The following is a 19,184-nucleotide window of genomic DNA, read 5'->3' as shown; positions in this document are numbered from 1 at the left end:
GCAAACTATTTATCCAGCAGGGCATTAATATCCAGAATGTACAAGGAACTCAAACACCTCAACAGCAAAAAACAATGTGATTGTAAAACGGACAAATGATCTGAACGAACATTTCTCAAAAGAAGACATACAGATGGCCAATAAATATATGAAAAAATGTTCAACATCCCTAATCATCAGGGAAATGCAAGCCAAAACCACAATGAGGTAACATGTCACCTCAGTTAGGATGGCTATTATCAAAAAGACAAAAAATAACAAATGCTGGTGAGAATATGGAGAAAAGGGAACTCATACATTACTGATGGAAACATAAACTAGAACAGCCCCTGTGGAGAACAATATGGAAGTTCCTCAAAAACTACAAATAGAACTACCAGATAATCCAGCAATCCCATTACTGGGAATCTAGCCAAAGGAAAGGAAATCAGTATTTTGAAGAGACATTTGCACCCCCATGTTTATTGCAGCAGTGTTCACAATAGCCAGAACGTGGAACCAACCTAGGTATCCAACAACAGATTAATGGATAAAGAATATGTGAAATATACAGTGGAATACTATTCAGCCATAAAAAAGAAGGAAATCCTGTCATTCACACAACGTGGATGGAATTAGAGGACATTATGTTAAGTGCAATTAAGCCAGGAACAAAATTAAGCACCACATGCTCTCACTCATATGTGGAAGCCAAGAAAATGTTAATCTCACAACATTTCTTAGAAAGAACATACTTTCAAGAAAGAACTTACTTTCGTGTCAAAAGTAGAACAGAGGATAGTAGAGGCTGGGAAAAGTAGGGGAATAAGACAGATAGGAAGATATTTGTTACAGGATACAAAGTTACAGCTAGATAGGAGAAGTAAGTTATAGTGTTCTATCCCACTGTAGGATGATTATAGTTAACAATAATATATAGTTTTAAATATCTAGAAGGAGGATATTAAATGTTTCCAACACAAAGAAATGATAAATATTTGAGATAATGGATGTGCTAAATACCTTGATCTGGTCATACTATATATTATATGTATCAAAACATCACTATGTACCCCCTAAATATGTATAATTATGGATCAATTAGAAAAATAAGTTTTTTTCAATGTTCAGTCTCTTTGGACAAATATAATTCACCCTTTTAGGCTAGGTAAAGGTATAGTTCATAACAACTCCACCAACAATAAACAGAAGGGAAGTCTGAAGGAACTAGAGGGGCTCAAGGCATTTAAGTCCAACCACTTATGTTATAGCTGAATACAGTAAGAGCCAGAAAAGGGAAGCCTGGCCTAAAATCACATGTTATGTTAGTTGGAGAGTCACAACTAGAACACTTACCTCCGTTTGTCACTTTGTCTTCTCTGTAGCTTGGTTGGGCTGTGATGTTTGGAGATTATTCCATTTTCACTCTTCCAAGAATTAATTGCAGTAGTTCTGTTTCTTAGTCAGCTCAGGCTGCCATAATAAAATACCACAGACTGGGTGGCTTGAACAACCAGCATTTATTTCCCACAGTCCTAGAGACTGGAAGTCCAAGATTGCACAGATTTGGCTCCTGGTGAGGGCGAGCTTCCTGGCTTGCATGTGGCCACCTTCTCTCTGTGCCCTACATGGTGGAGAGAGTAAGTCATCTGGTGTCTCTTCTTTACAGGGCACTAGTCCCATCATAAGGGCCCCTTCCTCATGACCCATTACCTCTCAAAGGCCCCTCTCCATATACCATCACATTGGCAATCAGGGCTTCAACAGATGAATTTTGGGGGACACATTCAAGCCATAGCATTCTGTCTTAAGTTGATTACTCAGATTGTACCTTTTGACCTCTTCAGAAAAAAGAAAAGTATATTCATTTTTCTAAAAGCAAAGAATTCCTTTTGGGAGCCATCGTATGACATTTACAGTTAGTTAAATACATTTGTAATGTGTAACCATCATAAAATAGTATAATGGAGATATTTTCTCTGTTTGGCCCCCGTGTGAGTCATTCTGCCTGAGGTCTGTGGAATTACCCATTGTGGGTGAGCATCCCTCATCTGTGTGTCATTGTGTTACGACCACAAGGGCCACAAGGTTTTCTTCCCAAGGTATCATTCAGCATTTCCAGGGAAACTCCATGGAACATTGACTGATTTCCCCTTCCCTAATCCCACTCTGCCCATCATCTCTCAGAATTATAGACCATTCCTGACTCAGTACATCATCAGAGTGAATTTTCCCCACTATCCTTAACATGTGGAAAATGGAGAGGATGAATGGCTAAGTAGAAGGTATATATGAGGACGAGGCTCAGCAAACCAACCTTACCCAGTCAACCTCATCTGTCCAGGCCTCGAGCCTTGAGACTGTTCTATCTCTACCCACTTGTCCCCTGCAGCCAGAATTATGCTGTCTTGTGCTTAAATTATTATGTAAAGTCCCTGAAGATAAAACTGGCTTTTCCTTTTCTCCTTTCCCTTCTTCTTTCCTTTCTTTCATCCTTTTCTTGTCTCCATCCTTTTGTCCTTCCTTTCTTTTGATTCACTTTTGCTAAGTCTGTCTTATCTGACTGATGGATGGCAGCCCTTGATAAAGCCATGGACTTGCAAGATGATGATCTGGCCCCTGAGTTTGGCATGCAGGTCTCGGCTTCCATCCTGAGTCTCATTTACCCTCCTGTCCCTCCTCATACTTTGCTCTCCCCCTACACTAACCTTTATATGAGAATGGCTATGCAGTCAGAGACTCACATCTCTGGTTAGAAAGATGAAGTTAGCGAGTTAAGGCAAGTTGCCTAAACTCACTAACTTCACTTTCCTCCTCTACAGTAAGGAGATAATAATACTCCCCATGTGTTAAAAGAAATGAGCTGTGCAGTGCTCTCCCTGGCACATAGGACGCTCTCTGTAAATGTTAGCAATGATCCCACTAAACAGTGAACACCATGAAGGTATGGCCTGTGTCTGATTTGTTTTCATTGCTGTTTGGGGGCACTTCCAGCTTTTCTGAGTATAATTGACATAAAATAAACTGCACAGATTTAAGTGTACAAATGGATGGGCTTTGACATATTTGAAAGCATTGCCACAGTCGAGATAATAGGCACATCCATCACTTCCAAGTTTCCTCATGCTCTTTTGTAACCTCTGTCCCTCCTCCCATATCCAGGCAACCACTGATCTGCTTCTGACACTATAGATAGTTTGCATTTTCTAGAATTGCATATAAAATAAATCAGGCCATGAGCACTGTTTTTCCTGGCTTCTTTCAGTCAGTATAATTACTTGAGATTCACCATGCTGTTGTGTGTATCAATGGTTCTTTCCCCTTATTGCTGAGTACTGTTCCACTGTATGGATATGCCACAATTTATCAATTTACCCATTAATAAATATCTGGGGTGTTTCCCATTTGGGGCTATTAGAAATCAAGATGCTATAAGTATCTATGGACAGTCCTTGTGTGGACATTTGCTTTATTTCCCTGAGGTAAATGGCATGGCTAGCTCAGGTGATGAGTAGATGTTTAACTTTTTAAGAAACCACCAAACTGTTTTCCAAAGTGACTGCATTAGTGAAAGTTCTCCAGAGAACCAAAACCAATAGGATGTTGACAGAGAGAGAGAGACAGAGAGAGACATTTATTTTGAGAAATTGGTTCATGCAATTGTGGAGGCTGGCAAGTCTAAAATCTGCAGAGTGAGCTGGTAGGCTAGAGACCCAGGCCAGAGCCAATGTCTGGTTCTAGTCCAAAGGCTGTCTGCTGATAGAATTCATTCTTGCTTATGGGAGGTCAGTCTTTTGTTCTATTCAGGTGTCTTGGTAAGCTCAGGCTGCTATAACAAAAAAAACATAGGCTGGGTGGACTAAGAAAGAGACATTTATTTCTCACAGCTCTAGAGGCTGGAAAGTCTGAGATCAGAAGGCCAGCACTGTCCCACTCTGGTGAGGGCCCTCTTTCTAGCTTGCCAACAGCCAGCTTCCTTCTTGCTGTATCCTCACGTGGCAGAGAGAGAAAACTCTGGTATCTCTTCCTCTTCTATAAAGACACTAATCTCATCATGGGGGATCCACCCTCATGACATTATCTAAGCCCAGTTAATCTCAAAGGCCTCATTTCCTAATGCCATCATATTAGGGGTTAGGTCTTCAACATATAAATTTGGGGTAGACACAATAACAATGGCATCAGCTGAAGGCCTGATGTCAATAACATATGTCAATAACATGTCAAGTATTCACCTAACACGATACAAGTATTCTGCATACAAATGAAAATACATTAACCTTTTCCCCAGAAGAAGATGCAAGATTTTGGGGTGATGCTTATTCTTCTCAATATTCCATAACTTAAATAATGATGTCACTTTGCTAACATTAATAACTTAATAATATAAAGTTAACAATACTTAAATACTAGGATGTAAAGTTAGCAATATTCAAACATTCTAATATAAAGTCAATATATCTTTCATTACATGATGTGGGGATAAAAGAAGAAAGAAAAAAATATGTACATATATCAGGCTGGAGACCAGGAAAGTCCCAATATCACAATGCAGTATTTAATGTCAATGACTATTGCTAGCATATGGGTATATAATTAATTTTATATACTGATCTTGGATTTCACAATCTTGCTTAACTAATTTATTCATTTTAGCAGCATTTTGTAGCTTATTCACTTTCTTCATATATCTAAGATTTTCTACATATATAATTATGTCATCTGTGAGTTAAGGCAGTTTGACTTCTGCCTTTCAAATCCAAATGTCTTTTAATTCTTTTTGTTTGTTTTATTGCATTGGCTAGAACCTTCAGTACAGTACTGTACAGTATGATTAGACATTCTTTATTGCTGATCTTAGGGGGAAAGCATACAGTCTTTCAACAGTAAGAATTACATTCGTTGTAGGTTTTTTGTAGGTATCTGTTTTCAGGTTGAGGAAGTTCCCTTCTATTCTTAATTTGCTGGAAATTTTTACCAGGAATAGATGTTAGATTTTTCATGTGATTTTCTGCCTATAGTAAGATGATCATACAGCTTTTTCTGCTTATTAATAAGGCAAATTTTATTGTTTCATTTTTTAATGTTAACCCAATATTGCAACCCTAATATAAACAATATTTGGTAATAATATATTAATATTTTCATTTATTTTTAAATTTGATTTGTAAAAATATTTTAGGGTATTTTGAATTTCTATTCTTGAAGTATATTGGTTAGTATTTTTCTTTTAAAGTCTTTGGGCTCACACACTGAGTTGGAAAGTTTTTTCTCTTCAATTTTCTAGATAGGTTTTTGCAAAATTATTATTTCTTCCTTTAATATATGATGGAAATCAACACAGGAACCATATGTGTCTTGATTTTGGAAAGGATTTTAACTGCAAATTAAATTTCATCAATAGATGTGGCAATATTTACGTTATCTATTTATTATTGAATGGGCTTTTGTAGTTTGTTTTTAAAGTAATTTGTCCATTTTATCTAAGTTTTCAAATTGATTTGCATCAAGTGGTTTATAAAAATTCCTTTTATACTTTCAATATCTATAAAAGCTGTGGTGATGTCACTCCCTCTCATTCCTGATACTGTTAATTTGTGTCTTCTCTGTTCTACTGATCTATTCAAAAAAGGAAATCTTTGTCTTACTGAGTTTCTTATTGTTTTTCTCTTTTATATTTCCTTTATTTCTACTCTGATCCTTATTATTTCATTGCTTATACTTTAAGTTAAATTTGCTCCTCATTTTCTACTTTTTTAAGTAGAAGCATTGTTTTGTGACATAGGTTACTTGAAGACAGTTTTTCCTCTTAAAATTTCTTTTAAGCTTTGTTACACAGGACCAGACAAGCCTTTAGTCTAGGGCCAATTCTTTCACACCGGTGAGGCAATAAGCAAAACTGTTCTGAGTGCTTTTATGCCTTCGAATTATAATATGAAGTTTTCTTCTCTGTTAGTGGGAACACGATCTATTCCCAGCTCTCTGTGTGCCTTAGGTTTTGTTTCCCTGCTCCTTTCAGGTGGTGCTTTCCCCAGTATCCAGAACATTTGTCACATGCAGATGCTGAGTAGCTCTCAGTTGAATACTTGAGAGAACCACTGAATATCCCTGCAGATCTCTTTCTCTGTCTCATCTCTCAGCAGCTATCTCCTCTTTAGTACTCTATCCCATGAACTCTAGCCATAGTGGTTTCCTCAGACTCTCAATTTCTTCTTCTTAAATCAGGGTGATTACTGGGTTTGCTTGGGTCACCCTTTCTCCCTTCATTACAGTCTAGAAACTTTTCAAAAAATAATCTGGGGAAAACACAGAGCTCACCTTTTTCCCCCTATCTCGGAGATCATTATCCTATGCTGCCATAGTTCCAATATCTGAAAAAATATTGCTTTATATATTTTGTCCAGTTTATTAGTTGTTCTAGGAAGGAGGGTAAATCCATTCCCTAGTAGTACATCTTGGTCTTTCTTGTCTGTTTTCATTCATTTTCATATCTCCAACATTATCTGACATACTAGATGTTCAATTGTAACTGGCTGACTGAATCAATTAATTAACTCAATTAATTAATAAAATGGATAAACTATCTGTGTTTCCTGAACCTATCACACTGCCTCTTGCCCATATGTGCTTGCACATGCTAGTCCATTTCACAGACATTCTTTGGTATATTCATCAAGATAATCTCATTTGTCCTTCAAAGCTATACCTCATACCTTTCTATGTAGACTTTATACCCTAAACTGGATAAATCTGTTTTACATGTGCTCACATAGTATCCTCTTCATAACTTTATCATAACAGTCTTCATGTTGTTTCTTTTTTCTGTATCCCACAAGAGATTATTCTTTTTTTAAGGGAGAGATGGGATCTTGCTGATTTTGTTTTAATTCTAAAAACAGTATTTTTGCTTATAGTGATCCCTGACTTAATAATACAGATCAATCCTTTAGTTGAGGCCAACTAGAAAATTGAAAGCAAAAATAAGTAAAAGCATATGCTTGAAGGTACTGGGAGAGCTAAAAATTATGCTGAAGGATTACCAGTCACTATACAGGGGAGAACAGATCAATCAACGTGAGATCTACCTAGTGGGCACTCTTGCCTTATGAGTATTTCCCATTCCTGAGTCTAAACAGTCAAAATATCTATTGACAATCTCATTAGTGTAAGAAGAAAGAAACTGGAGGTTGAAAAGGAGTGAATAACTGAAAAGCACCACACCCTTAGAAGTACGACTAAACAGAAGTATACAGGCTTTGGAGGAATTAGATCTTAGCTTCAAACCATCTCAACTGAGATACTGGATTGAAGTAGTACAATACTGCTAATGATCCCAGGCAGGTAGCAGAAGCAGAAGTAAGTTCCTTGTTAAGGAAAATAAGCACTGCTCTCTCAGTGATATATAAATTGAGCAGATAAGAACAGAAAAATACAGTCAACCTACTGAATCTAATTGGTATTTATAGAACACTCACCCGGCAACAGCAGAATATTCATTTTCAAGTGCCTATAAAACACTCACCAGGACAGGCACTATTCTGGATTGTAAATTTAAAATAACAAATTTGAAAGAACTGAAATCATACAAAGAATATTCTCAGATCATAATGGAACTAACTAGAAATCAGCAATACAAGGACAATAGGAAAACCTCCAAATACTTGGAAATGTAAAAATGACTTCCAAGTAATTCGTGGGTCAAAAGAGGACATCTAAAAATGATGTCAGAAACATGGCAGAGTAGAAGGTCCCAACTCTCATGCCCCCATAAAAACGATGATTAAGCAACTACCTCCTCACTAAAATATCTCTAAGAGAGCTCTGGAATATAACAACAAAAAGCCACAGCAAACCAGTGAAGTACAAAAACTGAGCATGGGCCAGGCGCAGTGGCTCACGCCTGTAATCCCACTACTTTGGGAGGCCAAGGCAGGCTAATCATGAGGTCAGGAGTTTGAGACCAGCCTGGCCAACATGGTGAAACCCCGTCTCTACTGAAAACACAAAAATTAGCTGGATGTGGTGGTGGGTACCTGTAGTCCCAGCTACTCGGGAGGCTGAGGCAGGAGAATCGCTTGAACCTGGGAGGTAGAGGTTGCAGTGAGCTGAGATCACGGCAGCCCTGATGACAGTGCAAGACTCCATTAAAAAACAAAAACAAAAAAAACAAAAAAAAAAACAAAAAGAAAACTAAGCATGGCCACATCAAAAAGCATAGAAAAATTTTACTTGTGTCATATCCCCCAGTTCAACACAGCTCGGAACCAAAAGAGATTCCTTCAGTCATGACTTTCCCCATGAGGGAAAAGAAGAGCAAGAGGTGCCCAGCAGCCTTCCCCAGAATCCTCACCTCCACTGTGGACACCCAGAGTTTTTTCTTTTTTTCCAAATGGAGTCTTGCTCTGTCACCAGGCTGGAGTACAGTGATGCAATCTCAGCTCACTGCAACCTTTGCCTCCCAGGTTCAAGTGATCCTCCTGCCTCAGCCTCCCAAGTAGCTGGGACTACAGGTTCACATCACCATGCCTGGCTAATTTTTGTATTCTTTTTTTAGTAGAGACGGAGTTTCACTATGTTGGCCAGGCTGGTCTCAAACTCCTGACCTCATGATCTGTCCACCTCAGCCTCCCAAAGTGCTGGGATTACAGGCATGAGCCACCATGCCCAGCCCACACCCACAGCTTCTGCCACCAAGGATCTCTGCATTCTTTGCTGACAGTGAAACCAGCTGACAGATTTGCCCAGAGTCCACACCACTGCTCCCCTCCAGGGAATGAGGTGCCACTGACCCCTACCCCATGTTCCCAGGACTGAATCCACCGCCCCACCCCAGCACCACTGCACACATGCCCTGACCTTGGAACCAAGAGATATCCCCTCAGCCATGACTTCCCTCTAGTGGGGGGAAAGAGAATAGGAGGACCACAGCACCCTTCATGATTGAGTACCCAAGCAGCCCTCACCACCACTATAAATACCTACAGCCTTGGCCTCACTGACACCAACCTTAGCTGATGAAGCTGACCAGAGTCTATGCTATCGCACCTCTCAAAGCAGGAGGTGACCCTACACCCACCCCCTGAACCAGAACTGCCACACTTCACACAGCTGGTGCCTTCACACCCATCCACAGATGAATGTCTTTTCCCACAAAAGCCAGTCTATAATGTCTAGGACAGGTGACTGCTCCTTCAAATGCACAGACAGATGCAAGACTACAAGGAACACAAAAATCAAGAGAATATAATAACATGAAAGGAACACAATAATTTTCCAGTTACAAACTCTAAAGAAATAGACATCTACAAACTGCCTGACAAAGAATTTAAGATAATAGTTTCAAAGAAATTCAGCAAGCTAAAAGAGAACACAGATAGACAACTCAACAAAATCAGGAAAAAAAAATGCATGAACAAAATGAAAACTTCAACAAAGAGAAATAATAGAAAACAACTAAACAGAAATTCTGGAGCTCAATAATACAATGAATGAGATGAAAAATGTAATAGAGAGCCTCAACAGCAGACTTAAGCAGAAGAACGAATCTGCAAATTCAAAATTAAGAAGGTGCTGTCATTCCCAGTTGCTAAGTCCAGCCCCATTGAAGGAAAAGCATGCACAGAACCAAGCACAGCCAAAATTTCTTTCCCAGGACCAGCACCTCCTTCTGAGGCTGCAGACAAAGATTGTTAACCCCAGTACTACCTGTTGAAGTCTCAGAGCCCTCGAGTACAGCTTCTTTGGTTGGTGTCAGGGGCTCTGGATGAAAAGCCAGTAGAGAATCCTGAAGATCCTAGCCAATGGATTAATAAAAACTGGAAGAAGGCAACTGTGACATGGCAGGAACAAACTGAGAGAATATTTGTACATTGAAGTGCATGGAACCAAACACGAAAATGTGAATAAGATCAAGGACTGAGAGACACTGTCAGACCAACCTGCATTTGAAATGGGCCAGTGTCTGAGTCATGATAACATAAAGGTAAACATGCCCTGAATGTGCCCCTAGTCCCTGGGTCTGCTCTTATCACCTCTTGTCACTTCAGGAAGCAACAGCCAGGAGTGAAACATATAAGCTGAGGTGGGAGGAAGGAATTTTTCAGAAACTCTTCCTGGACAAGGCTAGTCCTCATGAACTGATCCTAACCCCTTTGAACTCATACCCTATGAGCTCATCCTCCTAGATGAGGAGTTTCCATGAATAAGACCCTGGAGCCTGAGGGATCAGGTGGCCTGATGGGGCAGACAGTTCTAAGTTGCCTCCTGTTTTGGCCAATCTTCTGGGAAGCATAGGTACTTGGAAGGGCTTATTGAGCTCTGAAGAAGGAGGCATCAATGTCCAGGAGAGCCTTACTTTCATCATGGGTAGCCCAAACAGTCAACCTTCAAAATAACTGCTAAAACAACCAGACTATTCAGATAAGATGACAGATTGCTCTTGCCACTTAACCTCTGAGGTCCTGGTTAAAAGTCCGTCGTTTCCTATCAGGAGGCCCTGGGAGGTCCAAAGACATTTTCCCCCTGGCACTGGCGACCTATGCCTGGTTTCCACGGAGGTTCTGGAGACCCTGATGGACAGTTGGTCCACATCTTCTGGGTCCCCTAATCCCTCCAGCAAAAGACGACCCCTTTTGGGATAGCCCAGGTGACCCCATGCAGGGTGGCCTAATATTGAGGGGGAGAGTCAAGAACCAATTCCTGGTTCATACTGTAAAGACTGTGGTGGCCAAAAAGAAAATGAACCTCTACTACCTCCTTCACTCTGAGGGGCCAGAGGAAGTCTCTGTGGAGTGGGACCCCTAAATGGATGAAGAAATTCTAGTGGGATCATTATTAGAGTTAGTGGGCATCATCACCAATAAGCATCTCTTTCATGAAAGTACTGGTGGTGGCATAAGTGGGGAAAGTGGAGATTTTTCATGAAGGTCCTGGACATGGGGGATGCTGTGACCCCAAGCCTCATGATGTCCCCAGTCACTGAGGCCATGACCATCAAGGTCTGCCCTCTCATGAGCACTCTGGCCATGATGCCCCTGGGCCACTGAGGTCAAGATGGAAACTACAGTCGTGAAGGAGACAGATCAACCTGCTCTGTTTGCTGACATTTGATGATAAAGGGCAACGCCACTATGAGAACAATTACATCTTTTACCACTTGAGTGTCAAAGTCCCTCTTGCCCTACAGTCCACCGGCCTGCCCTGCCCTCATACTCATGGAAAACTGCAGCCTTGCTACTTCTACCCTATTATGACTTCTGTGAGGTTATTTTTCCCTTTCCCCAACTGATGAGGCGCTATCCCCCTCACTTCCCACCTGCATGGGTTCCTGGCGGTTTTCAGACCATTGGTGTGCACTGATGTGCATATTTTCCTTCTATATGGGGAGGGGAGAGACTGGACACATTCTGCATCCCTGGATTGTTGAAGGGGAGACTCAGTTAGCTTCACTTTTTGAGGAGATTCATCCTTCACCCCAATCTCCTGTCCAAAATTACCCTTTATGCATGTGAACCTAAAACTGGTTATCTTGGAAAACACACACACATGGATGCGAGTGCACACACACACACACCAACTTTGCTCTGCAGAAAACAATCTTAAGAAATTAAAAAGACAAGTTATACACTGGGACAAAATATTTCCAAATCATGTATGCAAGAAAGGCTTGTATCCAGAATATGTAAAAAGCTTCAACAATAAGAAAATCAACAATCTAATCAAAAATGGCAAAGTATTTGAATAGACGTTTTTCCAGAGGATATAAAGCTGGCAAATAAGCATTCGAAAAGAAGTTCAATGTCATTAGCCATTAGGAAAATGCAGTTAAAAGCACAATGAGAAATCACTGCACAACTATTAGAATTGCAAAGAAAAAAGATGAGAATACCAAGTGCTGACAAGAATGTGGAGCAACAATGCTGATGGGAAGGCAAAATGGTTCAGACACTCTGGAAAATAGTTTGGAAATTTCTTATAAAATCAAACATATACTTATCATGTGACTCAGCAGCAATTCCACTCCTGGGTACCTACCTGAGAGGAGTGAATTGCAGCAGGAAGTAATTTTGTCTCCCAGGGCTATGTCCGGAAATATTTTTCTTTGTCACAAATGGGAAGCATCTAATGTTGTTGCTAAACATTCCACAATGCACAGGACAAATCCCACAGCCCTGCCAACAAATAATTATCCTGCCCAAAATATCAGTGGTGCTAAGGTTGAGAAATACTTCACAAAAAATAAAAATAAAAATTTGTGAACACAAATGCTTATACATAATGTTTACAGCAGCCGTATTCAGAATTGCCAAAAACTGCAATTAACCCTAATGTCCTTCAATACGTAAATGAAGAAACAGACTGTAACACATTGATACCATGAAATATTACCCAGCTATAGGATGGAACAAGCTGTATTGATACACACAACAATTCAAATGAATCTCAAAGACATGCTGAATGAAAGAAGCTGGTCTTCAGAGGATATACACTGCATGATTCCATTTCTATGATATTCTCAATGCTTTTAATAGCCTCTGGTAGAACATTCTGCTCTAACATCACTCACAGTACAAAATCTGGTGAAGGAATTTGCCCCCAGATCTGGGTAATGGATGGTGATTGGATTTTTTGTTTGTGACTTTAAAGGTTTCTGTTGTTTTTATTTTCTTACTTTGTTTTTTACCACCTCTGTATATAGCGGGCAGCCGGCTCTGTGACATTTTCAAAACAGTCACAGTGCAGGAGATCCAGGGAGAAGGTAAAAGTGTAATTCTTCCAATGTCCTGGCCGCTGGCACCAGTTCTGCCTCAGCGATCTTGGGTGCCCATTCTACATGCTCCCAGCAGCTATGGGTGTCAATGGGAGGAAACTCAGCCTCAGGAGACAGAAGGCTGGGCATTACCTCTCTGTGCCACCTAGAAAGCTGTGCTCATGGGAAAGGAATGTGGCAGCCTGCCCTCTGAGGAAATGTCCGCCCAAACATTTTCATGCAGATCATTCAATATATTGCATGGGATTTGCTGAGTATGTCTAAGAAAAACATCTACATTTTCCTGGAAGGCATTAAAATTCTCTCATTTGAAATGTAATCATCTGAGAATCTTGAGGGACTCTGATGATGTGTTATAAGACAGGCTGCAGAATCCAGGGCACAAATCGTAGTAAAAGGCCGAGCCTGGACTCTGGGAAAAGTTTTGTGTGAGGAGAGTCTCTGAACTCCAGGATGGCTGAAACATCTCCAGGAGTGCTGCTCCAGATTCCAAACAGACTTGGGCAGTGATGTCGGAAGCAACGGAACCGTGTCTTCAGTAATAGGCTCCCATGAATATTAATTGCAGCTGCCAATAAGTATTGTTGATAGTTTAAATAAGAGCTTGGTTTTAATTCTTAAAAATTAAATAGACAAACAAGTACTGAACCTTGTGAGTGATCTGACTTCATATAATCCCAGTTTCTCCTCTTGATCCTGATACATGTATGAGATTGCCTTCAGTCAGCCGAAGGGCTTTGAGCACAGGGAACACACAGTCCCAGGGCTATCAGGGGCCTGGAGTGACCTTTGAAGAGCTTGTCCTGTGTTTCTAGATTCAAAGACTGGGACCTCCCTTCATGGGCAGAAGTCGAAAGACCTGCTGCCTGCGATGGAAAGGCAAGGAGTGAGAAGGATGAGGGACCCACTGGCATTTCCACCACCAGTGAAGCAGCATGACTAAGCTTTCCCTTTGGCTGAGGGGTAAGCACAGAAGATAGCAAAGCTTGGGTCAAATGAGGCAACCCTGGCAGAAAGGCTGAATGGGGTGCACTACTGCCCCAGGCGAGAGAGAGCCAGCACTGGGATGTCTGCTACACAGACATCAGCAACCCCAAATATTGAGGGCAACGGCTAAGTAAACCCTTGGCACTCACTACCTGGCCTCCAACCAGGAGGTCACAGCAGGAAGGTGGGGGCAGGGGCAAGGAGCAAAAGACAGCCCATCCTCTTCCCTGCTTTAAGTTTCTGAGTTGGGATTGAACTGTTGGGAAGGGGAGAAGCTTTGAAATGGATGAGATTGCATTTTGATTTAAGCTAAATAGAAAATAAGATCATCCCCAAACATATCTGGGAAAGCAAAGGGAGCTGCCAGGACTTCTTCCAGACATGGAGAAAGGAGATTGCATAGAGAAGGTTTGAAGGGCAGTGGTGTAAACAGAAAATTAAGTTACTTCTATTGGAAACCTCATGCAGTCCTTCCATAGCCCTGGGCCTGAGCAGGATGAGTTGAGGATGTGCTGAGATAGTAATTCCCTCAGCTCTCAGGATAACTGTGTGGGGTCTGGAGAAGGCAGAGCCTCGGAAGTGAACATATCTGGATCTTTTTGGCCATAATACAATTATAACTTTCTACATATGTCATGACCTGAACAGTATTGGAAGCCTGGCCTACTTCTCTTTCAGCAAACTGGTTACAACTGGAAGCAAAAATTGACTGGGATTGCCTGAGGCAGTGACATTTCCTATCCATTGCCTCAGCAACTGTAGAAGTAAATAAATCACCTCTCTTGTCTAATCAAGTGCGTCCTAGCTGCAGGAAATGTGATTCTTTACTTGCAAATGGTGTCTTTTTCCATCTACTATATGTGGAAAATATAGTATATGCATAATATGTTTGATTCTGCTAAACTGATGTCAGAATTCTGGAAGATCCTTAAAGCCTCTAGAGGAATGAGTCAACAAAGGGAATTTGAGGAAGGGGGTAGTGCTAAAAACAGAAGCAAGAGAGGCTTGAACAGTTATTGGACAAATGAGGTATCAATCACTTCTGTTAAGCAAATCAGCTCCCAGCAGATTAGCTCACAACGAATTAGGTCACAGGAAACAAGAACCCAATGGGTGGTCCTAATGGGAACTCAAGGTTTGAAAGGAGGTGATGTAAGACAGGCAACCCTAGAGAAAGAAGCGGCTGTCACAAAGGCCAGACCCAAATGCCATGTTAAGACGATGGCTGAAGATTAGGAACTGTAGAGAAGGGTAGAATCTGTGTTAACTTCAGCTGATGTACATGCTTCTGCCAAATAAAACTGCACAGCAGTAAAACAGGCAGAGAAGAAAGAATCAACAGCAAAGGTAGAACTGGAACCATGGAAATCTCCAGGAGAGAGGTAAAGGGAGAGGCTAGCCTAAAGCCCAGAGACAGTCAGAAAGTGTCCTAGTCACCTGAGGGACCAGGACAGGGGAGGCTTGGGAGGCCAGGTCTGAGATGACGGATGACAGCCCCCAGCTGGAGAAAGGGCTTCGGGAAAGAGTCCACCGGGAGGGGTAGAATTCCTACCACACTGGGCAGCTGGGCCAGCCCAAGCCTGCCATGGGTTATAAGACTTTGACTGCCATTTAAGCAGGTCGTGTCAAGGACTGCAAGGTAGGGGCAGGGCACTTTCTGAGCGGTGGCAACCAATAATTGGTGAGTATAATCTAAGAAGCTTGAACTACTTTTGCTCAGTTCTTTCCAGGTTCGTGTGTGTGTGTGTGTGTGTGTGTGTGTGTGTGTGTGTGTGTGTGTTTTCCTCTTGAAAAATGTTAATGGAAGTCTTGGCTAAACTTAGACTTAAGGGTAAAGAGATGTTTCTACACATTGATCCAGATGAGTGGAGAAATCGGAGCGTTCCTAGGGTTTACGTAAAGGGAGAGAAATACTCTCAACATACTTGCTGGCCCCTTTCCATGCACACAAGGTTGAAATTGGAGTTTGAGGGAAAGCAAGTGATTAAAAGTTTATAGACTTATCCCTAACAATTTGAAATCTGGAGATAAGTGAATGTCCTTAAAGGTAAGAATGGACCAGGCTGTTTGCAAGAATTGAATGTTCCCATTTTTTTCCTTTTTTTTTTTTTTTTTTTTGGAGTTCAGTAGTCGCAGGAATAATGACAGCTACCATTTACTATGTGCCAGTCTTCTGAGACCCTTCAAATGGATTGTCCCATTAAATCTTCCCTTACCCCTCATTACCTTTAAAGGAGGTACTATTTAACCCCTGTTTTACAGATGAGGAAAGTGAGGTGAAGGGGAATATGTAATTTACTCATGGTCCACAACCTACATTCTCCAGTTTGTGCAGGGAAGACCCGGTGGGATCTTCATGTTGGGGCCAAAGCACGTCGGTTTCCATTTGGAGAGTGTAGATGGAGTCAGGGGGTTTGAAGGGTCATTTGTGGTATATCAGTCAACCAACAATGAATAGGATGTTGTATTTTCCAGCCTACAGTTTTGTCTTCCTATGGACAATTCCTCTCAGAGGAGGATGAAAAGAGGGGTGATCAGGGAGAGTGCTCACACAGGAACAGAAGCGGGTGGATTTGGAATTAACGTGAACGGCCGACATTTCACTTCCATATAGAACTACAGTGGGTTAATTTTTAAAAATTAATATTAATAAAAATTCTAAAACTTTGCAAGGATGAATTAAAGGAACTTGGATAATTTTGCTACGGGCCAATGAAGCCATAAATTTGGGAGAGTTTGCCAAGATAAGGAATCTTTTTACTTTCTTCCTAAAAGAATTCTAACATAAAAACCATCTGGTGTCCGTATTTCCCAGATCAAGGCGGGGTCTAGGTAGGATGAGGCAGTGAATGGAAGAAGCACTGACCCAGAGGCAGGAGAATGGGTCTAGGCCCATCTTGAAGAAATAATGTTATACGTCCAGCCTCAATTTCTCTTCTGTGAAATAAACCTGTTGGATTACCTCTAAAGTCATTTAAACAGCGAAATTCTATTACTCTCTAACAAGTTTGTTCGAAGAACACATAAGTATTTTTTAAATAGTAAAAGGTTATAGAAAGTTAATTTTTGAGTTCATTTTCCCCTCAGTCTGGATCCCAGCTCCACCTCTCACCAGCTGCCTCTGCTGCTGCCTACAAAAGCCTGAGGCAGGAACCCACCTCTTTCCTAAATGGCAGATGAAATTGCTCCTCTTGAATGAAGACAATCAGTAGCTACAAGGTAATGCTGAGAGATTGTATATCTAGGAAGAGCTCCCTCCCAGCGTGGACAGAGAACTAGGAAAAACACTGGGAGAGTGGGCACTTTAATAAGAAAGAAAGAATTTTGGAAAAATATTGACTGGAAAGCAAATCTCCCTCTATCCCTGAAGTCTTTACCCAGGAACAGTGTTCAAGAATCTCTGTGTTGCAATTGTGGAATGCAGTTTTGGTATTCTCCTGCCTCGTATGTATGTTTCATCAACAGGCCAGTGACCAGCTCAAAAAGCCTCAAAGTGCTGCCCAATTTCAAGACTGCCTGTCATTTCTACAACCTATGACTCTAGTTCATGCAGCTGAGTTCAGCATGGCCATGGCTAAACACCGAGTCCTGACATTTACAATCCACCGCTGAGCTTCTTGGGCAAAATGAGGCCTTTTCTTTTACTCACACGTCAGTTGCTTTGGGGGACTCCCAAGATTGAATGTTTTGTATCTGCCATTTCTCTGCAGCTTCGCTATTCCCTGCTGTTATCTTTGGCTCTGTTGCTATGGGCGGAATATTTTTTTGTTCTAGCTTAATAACTGCTTGGCTGCCAGAGGTGCTCATTTCTCATTGTATTGGTGGAGGATTAGTGGAGATGTTTGGGAGATATTTCCTGTATTAAGCAGCAGGGGAGAGCTTGCTGGGCCGATGCCTTCTTTTGACATAGCGTCACACTTTTCCTTTTTTCCACTTTCTCCCTTGGAATGTGCTGAGGCCAGTTATTTGCATCCAGAGCGGCAACTCCTCCCTGACACTTTGCAGATCTCCATCCCTTTTCCAGGTGCCCTTGCAGAAACACTTTTTGGGGAGGCTGTAGTGAGTCCCAGGCAATCATCTAGGTTGATTTTCTTTAATATTTGGGGCTCAGCAGTGTCCTGTATCACCAACTCACTTTTCAGGCTTAATTGCCTGGAAACCTATTCCATACTTCACATTTTTTTACAATTAACTCACCAGCCTTCTATTGGAGCCAACACCTCACCCACAATTAACTTGAATCGGGTAATCTGTATTGCCTGAGAGTATAAGATATAAATTTGCAGCTCTAGAAAAATTATCAAAGGGAGACAGAAATCTATGAATTTTTGGTTCTTGATTGTTAGAATAAATGCTAACAATTTCACTGCAAGTCATTACTAAGAGTTTGGTGATGTCCCGGGGACGTGACACAGCCTGATCTGGGTTTGTCTTTTGAGGCCACCTCTTAAAAGCTCTGGGAATTTTGGGGAGTCACTTTGCCTCTCTTCCCCACAATTTTCTTGTCTATAATATGGGAATAGTTCTGACTCATAAAGTTGTTGTGAGGTATAAATTTTGGAACATCCTGTAAACTATAGACATAATATTCTTAGAATTAGGTGAGAATGTATGTGAAAACATTTGCAAACTGCAAAGAACTGTACAAGTGTTAATAGCTGTAGGTGCTACAATGAAAACATAATAAATTTTTTTTAATCACACTTCAAAGTGTTGGAAGAACTATTTTCTCCTTGCAGTGGGTATTTATTCTTCTGTTAAAATCTTAATCGCTTCCTAACTTGGTGGAATCTCTCACTGTTTGAGGCACAGCCCACCTCCTGCCTGCCAGGTGCTGTGTCCCCAGCCCAGGGCATGGAACTAGGGCATCATAACGCAGGCTCAGCCAGTAAGAAACAGCTGCTCAAGGCTTTGTTCCAGAAGCTGGCCATCCAAAGGAGAGAGACTGCAGCAAGTCCATTCTGGCTGTAGGAGGACAGGGGTGACCATAATGTCTGGTTTCTGGACACGGAGTTGGTAGCAGATCTAGAGTGGCGTCTATCATTCACTCTGGCCAGCTCGGTTGCTGTGAGCACTGGGGGGCCGTCATGCCTTTCGTTCTGTGGATGATTTGGGGTGTCATTCCTGCTGCCTTACCTCCCAGCCCAGCTTTGTTGACAACTCAGAGATTCCCTAAGCTGCCCCAAATCCCTTTATATAAAATTGTATTATGGAAAATTCCAAACATACAGAAAATCGAAAGGAACAGAATAATGAACTCCTGTGTATCTGTCACCCCATTCCACAATTCATATTTTGCCAATTGTTTGACCTGTTTTTTGTCCCTCTCCTCACCTGTTTGGTTTCTTGTTTTTGTTTCTTTTCTTGTTTTGTTTCTTTGGTTTGGTTTGGTTTCTTGTTTTTGTTTCTTTTCTTGTTTTGTTTCTTTGGTTTGGTTTGGTTTCTTGTT

This window comes from Theropithecus gelada, chromosome 14, assembly GCF_003255815.1.
Source record: "Theropithecus gelada isolate Dixy chromosome 14, Tgel_1.0, whole genome shotgun sequence".
In the NCBI taxonomy this organism is placed as follows: domain Eukaryota; kingdom Metazoa; phylum Chordata; class Mammalia; order Primates; family Cercopithecidae; genus Theropithecus; species Theropithecus gelada.
This window is presented reverse-complemented; position numbering follows the sequence as displayed.